Source organism: Ursus arctos, unplaced genomic scaffold, assembly GCF_023065955.2.
Source record: "Ursus arctos isolate Adak ecotype North America unplaced genomic scaffold, UrsArc2.0 scaffold_30, whole genome shotgun sequence".
Classification (NCBI taxonomy): domain Eukaryota; kingdom Metazoa; phylum Chordata; class Mammalia; order Carnivora; family Ursidae; genus Ursus; species Ursus arctos.
The window spans coordinates 8,465,409-8,486,112 of NW_026622986.1; the positions used below are offsets into that span (position 1 = coordinate 8,465,409).

The following is a 20,704-nucleotide window of genomic DNA, read 5'->3' on the forward strand; positions in this document are numbered from 1 at the left end:
GTATTCTCTCACAGTTCTGGAGGCTGGAAGTCCAAAATCAAGGTTTCAGCAGGGCTATGTTCCTTCTGAAGGCTTTAGGGAAGACTCCTCTATTTCCCCTTATAGCTTCTAGTGGTTTCTGGCAGTTTTTCATGTTCCTTGGCTTGCAGCTGCTCTACTCCCATCTCTGCCTCTATCACACGACCCTCTTCATAGCAGCTTAATTAAGAAGATCTTAATTAAGATCTGCGCAGCCACAGATCTCTGCGTCCTCTCATTTTCTTACAAGGGCAGCAGTTGTTGACTTTAAGGTCTGCCCTAATCTAGTAGGACCTCATCTTAATTGATTACATCTGCCAAGGCTGCATTTCCAAATAAGGTAATATTCTTCTTCTTATTATTATTAAAAAGATTTATTTATTTATTTATTTATTTATTTATTTATTTATTTAGAGAGAGCACAAGCACAGGCAGAGGGAGAAGCAGACTCCCCACTGAGCAGGGAGCCCAATGTGGGGCTTGATCCCAGGACCCTGGGATCATGACCTGAGCCGAAGGCCGATGCTTAACCAACTGAGCCACCCAGGCGCCCCCAAGTACGGTTCCAGGTGGATGTGAATTTTAGAGGGATGCTATTTAACCCACTATTACATGAATAATCTCATTGATTCTTCACCACAACTATGTGAAGTATGTTATTACAACATCCGTTTTATACATAAAGAAATTGAAGTATAGAGAACTTAAATGGCTGCCCAAGGTAACAAACCAGGAGTGCCAGGAATTCTGATGTTAAGACATTTTATCAGAGTACCCACTGTGATCCACCTCTCTTAAGATGTAAAAACAAAGCACAAACTTTGAAAATTGTGAAATGCATCATTTATTTATGATAGCGTATGTAAAAGAAATGTACAGATTAAGGAATATTAATACAATGAATACCCACCTATCTATCACTCAGTTTAAGCAGAACACGGCTGGTCCCTTAGACACACAATCCTGCTCTATTCCCTTCACCCACAGGTATGAGTCTGTGATCACTCCCTAATACACTTCCCACGTGCCAACTTCCATCTCCGAATCAGTTTCCCAGGGAACCCAGCCTCTGAGGACTGGCACCAAAAATGGTCCAAGAAAGCACACTTTAAAATGAGATTTTAGAAACTGATATCCCACAAGTTGGGACTATATGACAATAAAGACACCAGTGCTGTTCGTAGGTGGGTCATAAAGAGTCCCTGGCATGCTGTGGTGGTGGCAGTGGCCCTGCCGGAGGCTGGGAACATTCAGGAGATGTTTTAGAGTCTCTAGGATTGTGAATTAGTGAAACGTCTGGGGTGAGGAAAAGACAATATATTAAATACTTAATGCTGGGCTAGCATGTAGTAACCACACCCCAAATCTCAGCGACTTAATCCAACTAAAGTTCATTTCTAGCTCACATTATGTCTCCCAACATTGGTAAGTAGTGTGGGGAGGCACTCTGTTCCACACAATCGTGCAGGGACCCAGGGAGACGGAGCCTCCTTCACCTTGTGGCTTTACCATTCAGAACAAAATGTCTATGTGACTATTGACGTGGCACAAGAGAAGCAGAAATAGGAAATGCAGTTTCCACCCATAATTCCATGGCCCCTACTTGACTGCAAGGGAAGCCAGAAAAGATAACTTTTCTGTGTGCCCAGAAATTGAAAAATGAAATGGGAGGGGTGCCTGGGTGGTTCAGTTGGTTGAGTGTCCAACTCTTGGTTTTGGCTCAGGTCATGGTCTCAGGGTCGTAGGATCAAGCCCCATGATAAGCCCCGTGATGGGCTCCACACTCAGTGAGGAGTCTGCTTGAGATTCTCTTCCTCCCCCTCTGCCCCTCTCCCGCTGTTGCCCGAATGCATTAGCATGCTTGCTCTCTCTCTCTTTCAAATAAATAATCTTTTTAAAAATGTTTTTTAAAATGAAATGGGGTACGCTGAAATATAGAATATTATCTCTGCTACAGAAATGAATCTGGATTTTGGCTTGAGCAGTCAAGTGGTTGGTGGTGTTATTTACTATGGTAGGGAAGAGAGAGTTTTGGTGTGGTAGTGGCAAGGTGGTGGTGGGGTGGGGGGTGTTGGGGTGGTGGAGTGGGGTGGTGATCATAAATGGATAGCAGAACTTTCTGGAATAAAGAGAAAAACCAGAAGGACGGAAGGATTTTTGAGGACAGTAGGAAAACAGGCCTTCATGGATGACATGGCTTATGTTCCGTTTCCCTTTCTTGCCACTGTTTTCCTTCAGCCTTGGGTGGTGTTTGTGGTCCCTATGTTCTATAGAAAAGAGGAATGTGGGAATTCGGAGCATGACCCAGGAATTTGCAGCGTCATTATTTCTAAAAAATGGAAGCCAATTTAAAAAAAAATTATAAATGTAGCACATGCCCCTTTAAGAACTTCAACAGTACAGAAGGATACGAGAGATGAAAAACAAACAAATTTGCCCTCACGTGCTCCCACTACCTAAAGGTAACCATGGCTAACAATTTCCTATATATCCGTTGTTTGAAGATTTTGTAATTGAATAGCTGTGAATGTACAATGTTTAAACTGCAGATTGTGAACAGATGTTTGTGTAAAACTGTGTCATAAAAACTAGACTTGTTTTAAAAAAAAAAACCAAAAACCAAACCCCAATTTCCTATATATCCTTCCAGAGTTTTCCACGCATGCACAAACACTGAAAATACATATTTTAACATTTGCATACGCTATTATGAAACATGCTTTTTAAGTGATTATTTTTTATATACTCAAAAATATATCCTAGCATATTTTATTTCAATACATGCAAGCTTGCTTTATTCTTTTTAATAGCTACATAGTATTGTTTTTATAGATATATTTTCTATGTCAGTCACCTATTGATGGACATTTAAGTTATATCCAGATTTTTTTTAATTACAATGTTGCAGTGAACTTTTTTTTTTGTATTTTTTTGCACACTTGTGCTACCATATCTGCAGGATAAATTCCTAGAAGTGGAGTTGCCAAGTCAAGGGGCGTGTGCATAAAAATTGTTTTACAAATATTACCATGCCCTCCATAGAGGTCTTTATACTTGACTAACAACGTGTGAACGGGATTATCTCCCTACATCCTCACCTATCCTGGAGTCTTTGCCCATCTGATATGTTAAAAAAACAAGTGTCTTTTTGTTTCAATTAGCATTTCTTCCATAAGTGCCTCCATTTCAATCTTTCAGCAAAAGGAATGCGAAGGATGTCATGCAGAGATCATTGCAACTGCAAAAGGAGTGATTTGTTTGTTTTCAGCAGTATTTTCTGTCCCTTGACCGAACTGTTTCCAGTGTTCAGAGATTTCCACGGAATAGGTAGCTTTTGAGAAGACCCACCAAGGCAGGGTAAGAGACGGGTTATTTACAAACGAGTGTGGTGGTGGAGAAACAGTGTCCAGACACGCCTCTGACCCTGCTGCCTTCTCAGCCAGTCCCCACTGGTGCTGACTGCATGGGTGTCGTCGACAGCTGGAACACTCTGCTTCCGGTACTGACCTGGCCTTAGCACCTGAGCAAAGCCAGTTTCATCGGATGTACACACTCTTAAAGCAGACCTTTGTTTTCGCTTTTTGGGGGGGCTGGAAAGGATACCAACTCTTCGGAGTTTCATAAATAAGGACTGGATTCACATTGAGCTCATTTTCTGTATCTTACTGCACCTGCCCCCCGAGAGAGCCTATTGGGTGCCATAGCAGGTACAGAAGAAGCAGATCTAGGAGAAGGGGTAAGTGGGGAGGAACATGAACCTGTCAATCTGCACACAGATTTCCAACTGCTTGACACATCCCTTGGTCATCTTTGGAGGCCACTTTTCCTTCCAAAGGGCTTGCTCACCCACATGCCTCCAGCTGTATCAGGACAGTTTAAAGGTGGTCCATCGGGTCAGGGCACCAAACAACAGGCGTGTTTGAGATCCTTTGTAGGTCTTGGATATCTAGTGGTTCAGCAGCCTCTTTCTTCCCAGATGCTTTTCTTGGGCCACATAGAAAAATCACGGCATAGTGGTTAATGGTCGGGCTCATGAATCTCAGTTCATCCAATTAATTGCTGTGTGGCTTGGAGAAACTACTTAACCTCCCTGTGCCTCAATTTTATAGATGATAATAATACCTAACTCAGAGGCTACAAGGCTTCAGATGGGATAGTCATCTACAAGATGAGTGCTTAGCCTAAAGCATCCGCTCAATAAACTTGGACTGCTGTTATTACACCTGGCTGGTGAGACTCCAACTCTCCTGATACAGAAAATCTATATTCCGCTTTCAGATCTGAGTGACACAGAATTAGTAACTCCAAGATTCATCAGAAATCATTTCTCTCCCCCCACCTTTGTCTTTCTTGACCTACTTTATCTCGTTTATTGCCTCACCACTTTTCATATAGAATATTCAATTTTTTAGCAGCAGGACTGATGAGGAAAGGTGCGAGGTTCAGCTGCGTAGTATCATGGATTCTAACACGGCACGCAACTGCAGTTTCTCCTACACTGCCCACCAAGTGTGGTTGTGGACTCAGGACAGCCACACCCCTGAAGCAGCTCAGAGGAAATGGTGTCCAGATATGGGAACAGGGTGGGGGGGGGGTAAGCCCTCCTCCCTGGGTAGGATCAGGTTGAGATTAAGAGTTAGACTTTCCTCTAAGATCCAGTATTCCCCTTTGCTTCGAAGCTCCAGCTGTTATTGTGTTCATGTAATGAGGGAGAGGAGGCAGAAATCAAGGATCCTTTTCAGTGATTTGTGCCATGTTCCACAGTCCCAAGATCACTTTTTTCTAATAGGGTACCTTCCATCTCATGCAGAGTTAATCCCCTCCCAGAGGCCGCGAAAGACGGAGATAACTACCATGCGTGTGTTGGTTAAATAACAAATCATAAATTCATAGGAGGTATGTAACCTGGGAATGTGACTGAAGGAAACTTCCCGGAAGCACAGGTTCAATACCATTGAAGGTGACCTTATGCCTCAGACCCAACTTACAGTGTATAGAAAATATAGAGGACGAGGAAGGTAAAGAACACCAAGATGCACGCTGTGGGCTATTTCCTGAAGATGAAACATTCTGCAGGAAAACTGGCCTGGATTCTTCAAAAAGTCAACATTCTAGGAAGAAATGGGAGACTGTCCTAGATGAAAAGGGACTAAAGAGACATAAACTCAAAAGCAAGGTGACAACCTCAATTAGATCCTCATTCAAAAAAGTAACGGAGAACAACCATGAAAGACGTTTGGGGACAATTGGAGACTTTGAGGCAGGGACTGATTGTTAGGTGATAACTATGGAATTCCTGTTACGTTTTCTGGGCACGATAAAGCCATTGCGGTTACCAGAAGAATGTTCTTGTTCCCAGGGAATATCTGCCAAAGTAATTAGGAGTAAAGCATTATGATGCATACAGGCAATTTTCCAATGACGAGAGAGGATATGAGTGAGACAGAGAGAGTAACGTGGCAAGTGTGTCAACTGTAGAACCTAGGTGAAGCGTTGTTCTAGGTTAAATCTATGGGGATGCTACCTGGTTGTTGATTGTATTACTTTTTTTACAACCTTTCTATAAGTTGGAAAATTTACAAAATAAAAAGCTGGGGAGGGAAGGGGAGCTTAGGGATGGAGGCACTTGCACACAACTTTGGTGGCTTTTGTGTACCATAAGCATGGCCAAGCGTCTCTCCTTGTGAAGGGAGGAGGCCTCTCATGCCCATTCTTGAATTGAGAATGGTCTTGCTGTGGGCAGCCCGCCCCTGAGGCTGGACCAAGAGGACACCTTCTTGAGTCAACAACATCTCTAGGGCCTGAGACTCTGAAGGTCCCCATCCAGGCCTTTCTCTTCCTTCTGTCCTCACTTGGCACAGGGTACAAGACTAGCCTCTCTCTCCTCCTTTCTATACCACCATGCAGAAAATAGGATTGTGTGAGAGTTAACTGTCAAATTTTATTTACTTTCAGCATGGAACCTCTTCTCAATGCTTTAACCTTTATGTTCATTGCTCAGCATGCAAGGTCATCTCAAAATTTTAAGAAGTAGGTTGAACGTTGTGTTGTTCCTGTATCTTCTACTTGGACTCCGTGAGCCAGAATGATTTCATCCAAGGAAAGAACTCCAACAGCAGGTCTTTCAGGCACAGACACAGGCTCTAGAGAGAGCTTTGGGGTAAGGAGGCCTTGTAGCATTCAATCAATTCAAATCATTGGATCTTGAAGGCGGATACATTCCTTGATGAGAGATAACAAGCCATTCTGAGTGGCAGAAATTCACACAGGGCCTCTTACGCAAAAGATGACTCTTGAACCAGCTGTGGGAAGCTTGCTTATCACAAAGCCAACAACCCTTAAGTGGTATGGGCAGCCAGACAGATTGACAGCAGTGGAAACCAGTACCTGAGGCACCGTTTGAAGAAGAAAGCCAGAACTGTGTTCCCCGGACATTCACGCCCAATAAAACATTCATTAAAAAAAGGGAAGACAGCACAGGATTGGCAACATTGAATTTTTTTTATTAAAGAAATCAATAAGACCTATCATCTGCTCTTTACCATTGTTTCAAGAAATGAGGTCTACTCTAATTCCAAACAAGTAGTAAGGGCACAAATGGAGAATAAAGGTAAAGGGCAAAAGGCCAGAGGACCCGGATCAGCAGGATGACCAGATGGGGGAGGGGATCAGGGTGTTAACACCCTCAGTTAGAGAATGCTGTCAAAAAAGCAGAGTAGAAATCATCTAGAGACTCAAAGCAGGAGCTGATCGTTTTCAAACAGGTTTCTGACACCTTCTTACGTTGCTGAGACGTAATAATGAAACGTTGAAGATTTTCTCTGCATTTGCAAACAGGGCTGCCACATATTTCACGATGCCAGTAACAACCCCGTGTGCGTATGAAACTCAGTTTATGTATTTTTAAAATGCTATTTAATTCATTTGAGCCCCACAGCAGCAAGAGGGGGTTCTCCCAGTAAATTTGATGATCCCATTTCTCACTTTACATGAGAATCTGAAGCGCCCACACAGACTCCTATTGAATCAGCAACCATCCAAACATTGGTCAGTAGTCAGCTGGTCAGTGGGTCTGAATCTGAACTTCCTAGACAACACGTGGCCAAAGGACTCCAGACTTCTGAAAATCAGAATCATTGTAAACCTTCTAGGAGTGTCTGAAGTACCTTCCAGCCACGCTTCAACCCCAATAAACCTAGGATCCAAAAAAATCGTGCAGAAGCAAGTGGTGGGCATGATAAAGTTAATTCTGGGCACAAAACATGTCTAAAACAGACATGAAAAACACCCATGAAAAGGGGTTGGATCATCACTGCAGCCTTTGGATCTTCTAGAAAGCAGAGCCTGAGGCAGGATTATTAAGGTATTGACACTCAGGTGAAAGGTGCAGACCCCAAGCTTTGGGAGGTGAGATAGAAGGGAAGTAACACAGTGAAGGATGCAGAGCAGTCATGTGGGGCGTTGCACAGCGGGTAGCAGGGGAGCCCGCTCACCAGCATTTTGGACTTTTCTGGAAGGTTCTGCAAAGAAACCACAGCCCAGCGTGGGCCACAGAAAAGAGGCAGGGAAGAGGACTGTCTGCCCAGCTCCCTCCTATCCCCCATGGGCACCATCTCATCCACCAGCAGCTTATACCCTACACTGTCACGTGTGTTCGTGGCTACTTCAGAAGCCAAATCCCAGCCCTGTGACGTGGTGTTTTGTGCAGGTCTGAAGGAATAGGGCCTTGGTTCTAACAGAGAGGGAGGGATGAGGGAGAGGGGAAGGGAAGAGCAGGGAGGAGGCGGAGAGAGAGGGAAAGAGGTAAGCCAATCTCAAGAGGTCTGTGTCCTGTGCAATCATTATTTCCTGCTAACTATGAAGCCATGTAATTATGCACCGATTTTTTTGTTCGATCGGTTGCTGCGGTACCAGTGAAGACAGCAAGTAGCGTGAGCAGAGTTTTCAGTGCTCAGAGGTACTTAAGGACTCAGTCAGGAAGAAAACATGGAAATGTCTAAGCAGACACAGTTACATTTTCATAAGAGCTGTGAGTGACCATTGAAGTTGAGAATTCTGCCAAAATGGAGGGTACCGAAAATCACTTAGGTCTACAGGTTTATAAGAACTAGACATTTTTAGACTTCAGCTTGAATATTAATTACCAGAGATATTGTGTTGTCTCAGTTGGGTTTCGTCCCGAAGCTGACCTGAAACACAGGGATTTGAGGACAGGTAGTTTATTGAGGAGATGAAGGAGAGACCAGTGGACTAGAGGAAAGTGAGAGAAGAGGGAAAGCATGTGTTATCAGGCAGGTCATGACTCTTAGTAGTTGGACATGATGCTACCGGGGACTCTGGGAGCCAGTGCAAGACACACTCCTCAGAGTAATAGCATCCCAGGGGCGAGGGAGCTGGGGTATTTATATAGCAACTCCTATCAGTGGTTGGTTGAGGGCTGTTCCCACAGGTGTTAAGTCTCCAGACATTACGGCCTGTTTCGTGGAAGGACAGCAGAAATCCCTCAGACAAAGAAATGCAGAGACTGACAGCTGGAGGTCAGGCCTTTGCAATACGAGGAGGTATGGGCAGGGTACCCACAAAGGAGCTATGGGTGATCTGTGCTACCTGTCACCCCTCAGGATGAGATGACTCAGCACACGCCTTCAGATATTAGTGTAGTTTTAAAGTTTTTAAAATGCTTAATATTGCTAACGAAGCGTCTCTTCCTTTGCGAAGGGGATGCTTTATTTTTAAACTACTTTTAGATGCATTGTCATGCTTCCTATCACGTAGAATGCTCTCTTCTTTGCAAAACTGAACTTGAAAAAATAGATTATTATGTAGGTAGCTAAAATCAGAAAGCTTTGGTTTTGGAAAATTTGTGACATTTTTTCTGTACCAGGAATATTCCTACAAAAAAAAATACTTTAAGAAGTTAACTAATCTTGCCAGTTATCTGAATTGTGGAGGTGGGAGATTATTCAATCAGGCTAACTAAATTTATCTAGGGAGGGAAGCAGACTTAGCAGACACATCGAAAATAGACACACGAGCAGAGGACTCTCAGCCTCAGTGCCGGCAGACATCACCCCCAAGTTCAAGGCGTCCTGGTCAAGGGCAGGTGGAAAACTCCCGACCACGCTACGTTAGCATAGGATGGTCCAGCGGGTATTAACAAAGTATTAATGCACCTAACCGATGTTCATTTATTTTGTCACAAGCACAAGAAACACATTTTTCTCAGATAAAGCACGGAAAGAATCTGAGGACCACAGTGGTGTCTTCGAGGTGAAAGCCAGTCCCAAGGGGACTTCTGAGAACCATCATCGCTGTTATTCTTGTTGCTTGATGCATAAACAGCTCTCAGATGTTCTCAAACCAGGGGTGGGTGAATTCTTGCCAACAGGATGGCCTATAATGAGCGTCTGCAACTTGTTCATCTTTGTTCTTCATGTTTCCCAGTGTGATCTCACATTCAGAGTCCCCAGTCCCTAAGCAAGGGCTTTTCCTGGCTGGAGATTGTTGATTGGCTGTTCTCCTTGAAACTTGCCTGCCATCATTTCGGATCATGTTGCTCTCCTGGCCTCATTTCTGATTTTTCTTCTCATTCTTCTGTGTTCTTTGCTGGTCTGGGTCTCTATCTTATCATCCTCTATGATTTCGCAGGCATTTCCTCTACCGTTCCTTGGAGGCCTGAGCATTGTTTAACCAAGTTTACATTGAAAAAAAAAAACAACTTCTAAACCTTTAAGCAAACACATACTCAAAAAATGCGTAAAAGTTGCCAATTACACAAATAAGTGCTCAGAAACAAGTGCAACGGGGCGCCTGGGTGGCACAGCGGTTAAGCGTCTGCCTTCAGCTCAGGGCGTGATCCCGGCATTACGGGATCGAGCCCCACATCAGGCTCCTCTGCTGTGAGCCTGCTTCTTCCTCTCCCACTCCCCCTGCTTGTGTTCCCTCTCTCGCTGGCTGTCTCTATCTCTGTCGAATAAATAAATAAAATCTTAAAAAAAAAAAAAGAAACAAGTGCAACTATTATAAACACTTTTCTGAGCTGCATTAAGTTGAAAATGGGTGTTGTAGAAATTCTATAATTAAAGAATGTGAAGTAAACAAATGCTTCGAAAGAGAAGTTCTTCCTCTAATGAACCACTACGCCCGAGTCATCGGTTTGTAAATTAACAGCCACGGTGATTCCCCGCCCCCCCGCCCCCGGGCTCGTGCCTTCGTTGGTGGGAATGATCACATGAGCTCTTATCTGAGTCTCAGTATTTTTTCCAGCCTATTAAATGGGAATATTAATAATACCTACTTCATAAATTTGTTGTGAGGATTAAAGAAGGCATATAAAACACAGAGCTGTGCTCAATTATTATGTTTGGTTACCTGTTATTACCTAAGACTTTTTTTTGAACTCGTGGTTGGAGTAAAAATGGAAGAGAGAAAATTTTTTAAAAATCGGCTTGTGATCACCGCAAATGCCATTCTCTGACTGCTTCTGAAAAGTGCCGCTGTTCTAACAGACATCCCAGCAATGCTCAAGGAAGCAGAAGAGTTCAGAGCCTTTCCAGAGCCACGTGCTGAGGTCCCACCAGCCACCGTTAACTATTGAGTTGTTTCTACCCTCCTTTTTCCCTCCGTGGGCCAAAATGTGGTTGAGAAAAGAGAAAACAGCTCCTGCCTGACGAGGGAGTGTTTGAATTGACACCAGGATCCCCTTGGGTCATGTTTATGCTTAAGTTCATCTTTAATTCGATATTGCCTTTGTGCAGGTAAGAAGAAGCCACGCCTCACTCACTGCTTAGACAGTACAGTGGGTTGAACAGTGTGTCCAGAATGTATGTCCACCTGCAGCCTCCGATGGGGCCCTTATCTGGAGTAGTGTCTTTGCAGATGTAATTAGTTAAGGATCCCAAGATGAAATTGATTCCTAAGTCCGATGACTGGTGTCCTTATAAGAAGAGGAGGGGTCACAGAGGGACGAAGTGGGGAAAAGGCCACATGAAGACGATGGCAGAGACTGGAGTCGTGTCACCTGCAGCGAGTCAAGGGATGTCTGGGGCCACCAAGCACTGGTAGAGGGAAGGAAGTACCTCCATAGAGGCTTCGGAGGGAGTATGGCTCTCCTAGCACCTCGATTTTGGACTTCTAGCCTCCAGAACTGTGAGAGAATAAATTTTTGCTGCTGTAAGCCACCGAAGTTTGTGGCACTTTGTTATGGTGGCCTCGGGAAACTAGTACAGACAGAAAAATACAGCATGTCCCCACTTTGTGAAAAGGGGAGAAATAATAAAACTGCTCTCCTCTGCCTCCCCTGCTACACAGCACTCATCACAGTCCAACACACTACTTGTTCTTCTTTTTGCTTGATTTTGTCTCCCCTCCAACTAGAATCTCAGCTCCGTGAGGGCAGGCACTTTCTGTCCTGGTAACTGCTGCTCCCTGGAGTTATACCTGGCAGAGTCAATGCTCAGTACGTGTTTGTTGAATTTATGAATAAATGAAAGAATGAAATAGGCAGGAGTCCTGGGATTATCTAGTGTAACTTTTTCTTCTTATGAAGGGACAAAACTGAGAAGAATAGGGCGTTCCAGGAAGAAGGAGCGAGAAACGTGTGTAATGGCTGAGGGTCAGAAGGAGCAGAGCAGCTCCAGAGCTGAAGATGAGGACGGTATTGACCAACTTCCCGGGGGGGGGGGGGGGAGGTGAGCCTGGAGAGGCGGATTGGTGCCTGCATGTGAAAGGCCTTGCATAGCGGTAAAGAATTTGGATTCATCTTGAAGCAGTGGAAAAGCTAATGGGTTTATTTAATGCATGAGAGTAATACAGAAGTTTTAAGGAATTGTTTTGGAAGCAGGGGCAGCCATTACTTCAAGGAGTGAGAGATGAGTGGCAGAAAGCAGAAGGAGGAGACATCTTTGCCCAAGGGCAAGTCACTCCATTCTGAAGCATCTGGGCAGCCTTGGTGAGAGACTGGATGAGGGGAGGGGGACACGCAGCAGGGTTGCAGCTCAACATGGCTCCCACATGACTTGCATGGGTGCTGAATACCTGGTACTGGAAAATAGAAGCAATGGAGCAAGTTTGAGGTGGCAAACATGTCTGGGGAGCCCCTGGAACATTCGGATGGAGATGTCCAATGTCAGTTGGACAGATAGGCCTGGAGCTCAGGCACTACCTCTGGAAGCTGAGGGCCTATCACTGGGAGACATTGATGAAGTCAGGAGAGTAGAGGAGACCACTCTGGTTGGGCGTAGACAGGGCAGCCCAAGGACAGGCTTCTCAGGAACAGGAAGGAAAGACATCTTCTGCGTGAACATACCTTATCCCAGGGCAGGATAATAAGCAGGGACCGTATTTTGGTATTAAGTGTGAATATTTTTAATGACTCTGTTTGGCTTGTCGTTTATAAAACTTATGAATAATGAACTAGCATTGCTCCTGTGGCCAAGTTACGAGACTGCACAGTAAAAGATAATTGTAGCAAGGAGAAACGTCAGACTCAATCACCAAAAATAAACACAGGAAATAGGAGTAATGGGCACTAAATTGGATGCAGAAAACAAACAGTTTCCTGTTAGTGGAAGAGAGTAACAAAAAGAACCAAACATGTTTGAAAATAACCTTTGTCCTGGACGGATGGTATGGTTCAGTAACCCAGCCAGGGTACGTACGGTCTGAGGGCCATCCAGTTCCTTCCTGATCGGTGTGGAAAAAATTCATTCTTTCTGTAAACCTACCTGGGCCTCTTCGTGGTTTTATAATCCTTTGTCACTTGTTAATAAGCTCTCATTAAATGAGCACCAAGTGTTATATGCAACTCATGAATCACTAAATTCTACCCCTGAAACTAATAATGACAGTATATGTTAACTGAACTGTATTTAAATAAAGAATTTTAATCAGAAGGGGGAATGAACCATGAGAGACTATGGACTCTGGGAAACAAACTGAGGGCTTCAGAGGGGAGGGGGGTGGGGGAATGGGATAGGCTGGTGATGGGTAGTAAGGAGGGCACGTATTGCATGGTGCACTGGGTGTTATACGCAACTAATGAATCATCGAGCTTTACATCAAAAACCAGGGATGTACTGTATGGTGACTAACATAATATAATAAAAAAATATTATTATAAAAAAAAGAACAGAAGGAATAGCGTATGAAAAAATAAAAATAAAAAAATAAAAATAAAAAAAGAATTTTAAAAATTAAAACATCAAATAAATAAAAGTATTATCTACATGGAGCCAGTGGGTTAGTCATTTTGCAGCTGACACGGGTTTGTGATTTGATTTAGAATTCTCCCGAGAGGAGGGCTGTAGAACGGGAGGAGGAGAAGAGCCTCTGTCCATAGGTTTGTTGTGATTCCTTCTTGCTGCCCCTCCTCAGCCTTCAACACTGAGCTCAGGACTCATCCTTCCTGAGAACACAGCTCCCCACCCCGCCCACCATCGAAATGCCCAGATGTAAGGTTAGCACATCTTCTCTGAGACCCTATCAATCCTCCATACGTATGTCTGAAATTGAATTCATTTCATAACCCTGTGCTTATCTGCCTTATTCCGCCACTAGACGTGGGTCCCTGGGACATGAATCAGACTTTGTCAGCTGTGCACCCAACACGATGCCTTCCCAGAGCTCAGAAACAGGGATGCCAACCAACCTACCCGCTCCTGACGGCAGCCCAGGGGTGTCCACCCCATACGGGCTATCCGGCCTTGACCCCCGCCCTCGGGCTGACTCAGTTCTCCATATCTGAGTATCTTCCTTGTCCACCTGGACGGCCTCTTCTTGAATCTGAAGACAAAAGCAAGGAGAATCCAGAAGAAGAGGAAATGGGAAAAACCTCCCCCGAGCAGAGGAGGCAAAGATCTAAGAGGAAATGACGGGCAGCAATGAACTTGTAGCAGGAAACACACCAAAGAGGGAAAAGAGTGAGAGGCAGTGAACACCAAGTTGCAGCGGACACACCCCTCCACCTTCCGGCCCACAGGATGCTTTTGATCTTCCTTTACGTGGACAGCAGGTGACAGGGGCGGTGAGGACGAATCCTCCATGGGTTTGCTGTCCTGCCATGTTACAGCTCTTACAGCCAGACTCCGTCGGTGAGAGAGGTGCACCCTCACACAGTTATTCCCACCGTGAGAGCACGGGGTAGAGACCACTTCTTCTACTGTAAGACACTGTTTCCAAAGGATGCTTCTATCCATTACCTTGTTGATCTTATTGGAATGTAAGCTGGGTATTACTCTTTAAATTTTTCCTTATGGACAATTTCAAACACAAAAGTAGACAGCCGACTGTAACCGTCCCAAGCCCCACACTCTCCTTCAACAATTATCCACATTCTGCCAGTCCTGTGGCATTTGTCCTCTACCTCCCTTCCTTCTCTTTTTCACAGGAGTATTCTAGAGCAAATCCAAGCTAATGATATTATTTTCATGTTGCCATGATTACACCCAACAAAATTATAGATGATGCCTTTATATCAAGTAAGAAATAGTCGATTGTAGAATAAGTCTCCTTAACCCATTGTCCTTTTTTTAGCCACAAGAAAACTGAGGCTCAAAGCCAAAAGTGATTAGTCCAAGATCACATGGCTCTACAGAAGGGCACTGCACCAACACTGGGTTCCTCTGACCACAATCCCAGCTCCCATGCCGGAGAAACAGAAGCGGGGAGCAGAAACAGAGCCTCACAGGCAAGATCCAGCTGCTGTGTTTCTCGGAAGGTAAAATATTACAGCTGCAACCCTTTGTTCTTGGTAAGACTGGTTAGATCTTTTCCCAGAATCAACCCAAACAGTGTATTGTAGACAGAACACACAGCCCCTGCTGCTTAGCCTTCCGGTACGCTGGGGTGCTTGGAGGCGCACACGGCTTGTCAGGGAGGGAGGGGCTCCATGTGGTGCTCTCGGGATCTCAGGGACTCTCATCTGTTCAATAATAGCATGAGGTCCACTTCCTGTACCCCATCACTTCCTGAAGCTTGGTGAGCGCTGCCAGGAGAAAGAAAAAGAGTCTAGAAGAGAAGCGAAGGGAAAATCCATGTGCTATCAAACCTCTCCCTGGAGAAGAGGGAGCGTGTGGTGGCCAACCTGGAGCCCTCCCAAGTAATCTTCAATTAATTATGAGATCCTGTCTCCCGGTCAGGGTCCCCTTGTTTTGTATAATCCCTTCCTTGTGTGCCTGCTCTGGTTCTTTCTGAACGAACAGCTGTTGGCACGCTTCTCCTTCATAACTGACGTTCATTAATACAGGACGCAAATGGACTGATAGCTACACCATGCTACACTGGAGAATAAGAAAGGATCTAGGAGAAGGACAAACACGAAGAAGGCACAGGACGGAGTGGAGAGTGGGTCAGAGTAGCCTGGGACTGGAGAGTCCTCAGCTATGAAGTGTGTTTATTTTAGTCACCCTGAGTCATCAGCTTCACAGGCTTCCCAGCTGCAAGGCTGTGTCACTCTCCATGTTGACATGGGGCTGGGAGGCAGGAAACTTCAGAACAGAGGAAAGGTGGTTTTTAAATAACAACAACAACAGCAACAACAGAGCTATGCTAACTAGGTCATGAGGCCAAGAGTCTATCCTCAGCAGGTTCTGAGAATCAAAGGACATTTCAGAGCACAAAAATGCCTAACAGATTGTCAGCCAAAGGGAGCTAGTTTGGGAATGAGTAGTGTGGTTTTCATTTTTCGCTAGGAAAAAGTCCAATTCGCTATTATATATTTAACATTTAAAAGATTTAGTGTTCATGCTATTATGCTTTGTAATACACACGCATCCTTACACACATCTTTTCTAAGTATCATATATGGTATTAAAATATTATAAGCTGCTGGGAAGTTAGAGAAGCCATATGTTTCCTATTCCTCCCATTAAGTACAACTAAAAAGTCTGGACGTAACATATAAAACATATAAAAGAAGAACCTGAAAGGTGGAAAGAAGGCAGACAGGCTGGAGACTTTGAGACCCAAAGAATAGTACAGCAGTAAGTTTGTAGGTTGTCTGCTGTTGCATATTTCCAAGACTTGGAGCTGAAGAATCTGGCAATCTGAAAATGACAACAGGCACAAACAAAAGTAAGCCACGACAGAGCCTGCTCTCTCCAGCCAAAGGACCGAGAAATGGGCAACCTCGGAAGACAGGAAACTTTAAGACAATAATCACTCAAATAGAGCCAAACCCACAGAAAAGACTGTGACCCCACTTATACCTATGCCAGCAAAGTCTGACTGAGGAGCCTGGATTTTTCCTCCTCACCCCCTACCCAATAATAATGTGGTGCCGTGCCCCCCCCCCCCCCCCCCACTGAGGAGATGTCAGAGGAGACTTAACGGAGTGTTAGCCCTGCTACTACTGCTCAGGGGTAATGAAGCCATGGCATCAGTGGAGGCCACATGGGGAGAAGAAATGAAAGATTCCTACATCTCCCAATCAAGGAGGTATCAGTGGAGGCCTGGGGGGGAACCAGAACCCCTACACGCACCCAGTAGTAGTGAGAAGTACCTGCCGTCCACTGTCAACAGAGACCAAGTGGGGAACCTGGACTTCGGCTCCCAACTGGCCATAACAAGGCAGCATTCACCCCTTCTCTTGCCAGGGGCATGTCAGAAAAAGTCAGCAAACACAGAAGGGTTAAATAAGGTTCATAACAAAATAGGCCCCAAATCCAGGTTTCAATAGAACATTACTTCTCATATCAAGAACTAGGAAGATTGCAAACTGAATGAGAAAAGACAATCAACAGATATCAGCACCAAGATAAACAAGAGATGTTCAAATTATCTAACAAAGATTTTTAAAGAAGTCATCATAAAAGTGTTTCGGTAAGTAATTGCAAACACACTTGAAGCAAATAAAAAAAAAAATAGAAAGTCTAGCAAAGAAATAGAACATCTCAGCAAAGAAATCGAAGATAGAAAGAAAAACCAAGGGGTGCCTGGGTTGTTCAGTCGTTAAGCGTCTGCCTTCAGCTCAGGGCATGATCCCAGAGTCCTGGGATCGAGCCCCGCATCGGGCTCCCTGCTCTGCTGGGAGCCTGCTTCTTCCTCTCCCACACCCCCTGCTTGTGTTCCCTCTCTCAAAGGCTGCCTCTCTCTCTGTCAAATGGATAAATAAAATCTTTTTTAAAAAAAGAAAGAAAGAAAGAAAAACCAAATGGAAAATTTTGTAGAAAATACGAGAAGCAAAATTTTAAAAGTCAATGGATGGTCTTAAGAGCAGAATGGAAGGGAAAGAGAAGAGTTTCAGTGAAGAGAGAGATTAGAAACTATGCAATCTGGGGCGCTTGGGTGGCACAGTCGGGTAAGCATTTGATTCTTGGTTTCAGCTCAGGTCATGATCTCTGGGTGATGAGATGGAGCCCTGCATCAGGCTCCGTGCTCATCATGGAGTCTGCTTGAGATTTTCTCCTTCTCTCACTGCCCTTCCTGCTTGTTCTCTCTCTCTCTAAAATAAACAAATCTTAAAAAAAAAAGAAAAGAAACTATGCAATCTGAACAACAGAGAGAAAACAAGAAAAAATGAAGAACTAGCGACTGAAGTGTCCTGAATCTGGCATGGGATACAGACTTAACAATTTAAGATGAGCAAATCCAAACAGGAGAAACCCGAGGAAATCTACAAGACACATCATATTTAAACTTATGAAAACTAAGGACAATGAGAAACTCTTGAAAACTGTGAGAAAGAAACAACATCTTACCTGCAGGGGAAAACTATTTTAATGACTGTGGATTTCTTACAAGAAACCATTGAGGCCAGAAGTAAATGGCCCATTTTTCAAATGCTGAAAGAAAAAAATTGTCAACCTAGAATCCCAAATCTAGCAGAAGTATCCTTCAAGAATTAAGGAGAAATCAATATATTTTCAGACAAAGGAAAATTAAGAGAATTAATTCATCATCAGTAGAACTATTCCTAAAAGAACAGCCGCAGGAAGTCGTCTAACAGAAAGGAAATGATAAAAGCAAGACTCTTGGTACATGAGGAAAGAACAAAGAACATGGTAAGCAAAAATATGGGTAAATACAATTGACTTCTCCTCTTGAGTTTTCTAAATTCTGCGTTATGGCTGAAGCAAAAATTATAACATTGGCTGATGTGATTCTGAATGGACATACAGTGAATATTTAAAATAATTATAAACAGAGAGGATAATAGGCCTAAAGGGAAAAAGGGTTTTTACATTTCACTAAAACTGGGAAAATGATGACATCAGTAGACTGTAATAATTTATATCATATATATTTCATATAAATTTAGTATTTTAATATTTCATATATATTTATATATCATATATATGAATAATAAATATGATTCTATCATGTTATACATATATCAAAACCAATATGAAATTCTAATAAACATTCAAGTAACCAGTAGGAAGAAAGGAAAAAGAAAATAAAAGAAAAACAGAGGAAACAAACAAAAAACAAAAACTTAAATGGCAGATTTACTTTTTATGTATCAATAATTACATTAAATATCAATGGATTGAATATAACAAATAAAAGTACATTTAAAAAATTATCCAACTATATTTTATCTATACGAAGCTCACTTAATAATATATAGTATAATAAAATATGGTGATATAGGCAAGTTTAAAGTAAAAGGATAAAAAAAGATATATCATGTAAACATTGATAAAGAGAAGGCAGGAGTGACTATATTAATATTAGATAAAGCAGACTTCAGAACAAAGAAAATTATATAATGATAAAAGGATCAATGCACAAAGAAGACACAGCAATCCTAAATGTGTATGCTAAAAGAAACAGAGCTACAGAATACGTGAGCAAAACTGATGGAACTGAAATAAGAAGAGACAAATTTACAATTATAGTCGGAATCTTCAACACCCTGCTGTCAACAATGGATTGAACAACCAGACAGAAAAATCAGCAAGAGTAGAGAACTCAGCAGTGTCAACTGACAGGGTCTAATCAACAATTATAGAGTATTCCACTCGGCAACAGTATAATACACATTCTCTCAAGTGCCCAAGGAACATATACAAGGATAGACTATATCCTGGGTCACAAAACAAATTTAAGAGATTTGAAGTCACGTGGAATGTCTTCCAAACACAATGGAACCGAGCAAGAAAGCAATAACAGAAAGATAACAGAAAAATCTCCAAACACTTAGGATCTAAACAATACATTTTAAAATATTGCATGGGTTAAAGAGAGAGTCTCGAGGGAAATAAAAAAAAAATACATCAAACTGAATAGAGATGAAAATAAAATATATCAAAATATGTATATGGTTAAAACAGTGCACCAAATGTTTACCTTAAAAATAGGAAATATCTCAAATCATAATCTAAGCTTCAATGTTAAGAACCTTGAAAAAAAGAGGAGAGAAGACACAAATTAATAATATCAGGACTAAAACAGAGGTTATCACTCCAGACCCCTCAGAAATCAAAACAATAAAAATAAGAGAAAACTATGAACAAGTCTATGTACATAAAATTAACGACTTAGATTAAATGGGTCAATTTCCTGAAAAACACAAGCTATCACAATTTACCCAATATAAAATAGATGATTTGAAAAGCCCTATACTATTAAGGAAATTGAATTTTAAATAAAAACTTCTTAAAAAAATACCTCCAGGCTTTGATAATTTCCCTTAAGAATTAGACCAAATGTTTAAAGAAGAATTAACACCAATTCTATGAAATCGCTTTCAGAAAATAGAAAATAACATTCCTAATGCATTTTATGAAGCTAATATTATCCTGATACAAAACAAAAGACATTACAAGAAATCCACAGACAAATATTCCTCATGAATATAAATGCAAAAAACCTTAACACATATTAGCAAATAGAATTCCGCAATATATACAAAGAATTATTCAACATGACCAGGTGGGGTTTATTCCAGTGATGTAAAGCTGGTTCAATATTCAAAAATCAAGCAGTGAGGGACGCCTGGGTGGCACAGTCGTTAAGCATCCGCCTTCGGCTCAGGTCATGATCCCAGGGGCCTGGGATCGAGTCCCGCATCGGGCTCCCTGCTCAGCGGGAAGGCTGCTTCTCCCTCTCCCACTCCCCCCTGCTTGTGTTCCCTCTCTCGCTGTGTCTCTCTGTGTCAAATAAATAAAATCTTTAAAAAAAAAATCAATCAATGTAATGTACCATATTAACAGTGTGAAGAATAAAAATCACATGATTATATTAATTGATACAGGAAACATATTTGGCAAAATTCAACACCCATTCATGATAAAATGCTCAGAAAAATATAAATAGAGAACTTCCTGAACTTGATAGAACATCTGTAAAAAACCTACAGATGCCATTATATTAATGAGGAAAGACTGAATGTTTTCCCTCTAAGTTTGAGAACCAGGCAAGGATGTCCACTCTTATCACTTTTATTCAGTATATTGCTGGACATTCTAGTCAGTGCAATAAAACAAGAAAAGAAAGCATAAGTTATATAGTTGAAAAACAAAGCAAAGACAAAACCCTGCCTCTATTCCAGATGACATGATTGTCTACGCAGAAAAGACCAAAAATCTACACGAAGATGCCTAGAACTAATAAATGAGTTCAGCAAGACCGAAGGATACAAGAAAAACATTAAAAAAATTGTTTCAATATACTAGCAATGAATTCATAAACATTGATATTAAAAACACAATATCATGGGGCGCCTGGGTGGCACAGCGGTTAA

At 42.5% G+C, this 20,704-nt stretch overlaps 1 long non-coding RNA gene across 1 annotated transcript in view; it reads left to right on the top strand.

Annotated features, from left to right (window-relative positions):
• Nucleotides 1-14,615: 14,615 nt before the first annotated feature.
• The window catches only part of LOC113244244 (uncharacterized), a 28,169-nt gene continuing 22,080 nt past the window's right edge, over nucleotides 14,616-20,704 (top strand). Inside the window, exon 1 of the long non-coding RNA XR_006408159.3 lies at nucleotides 14,616-14,734. This is a non-coding gene — a long non-coding RNA (uncharacterized LOC113244244). The remainder of the gene's footprint in view (nucleotides 14,735-20,704) is intronic.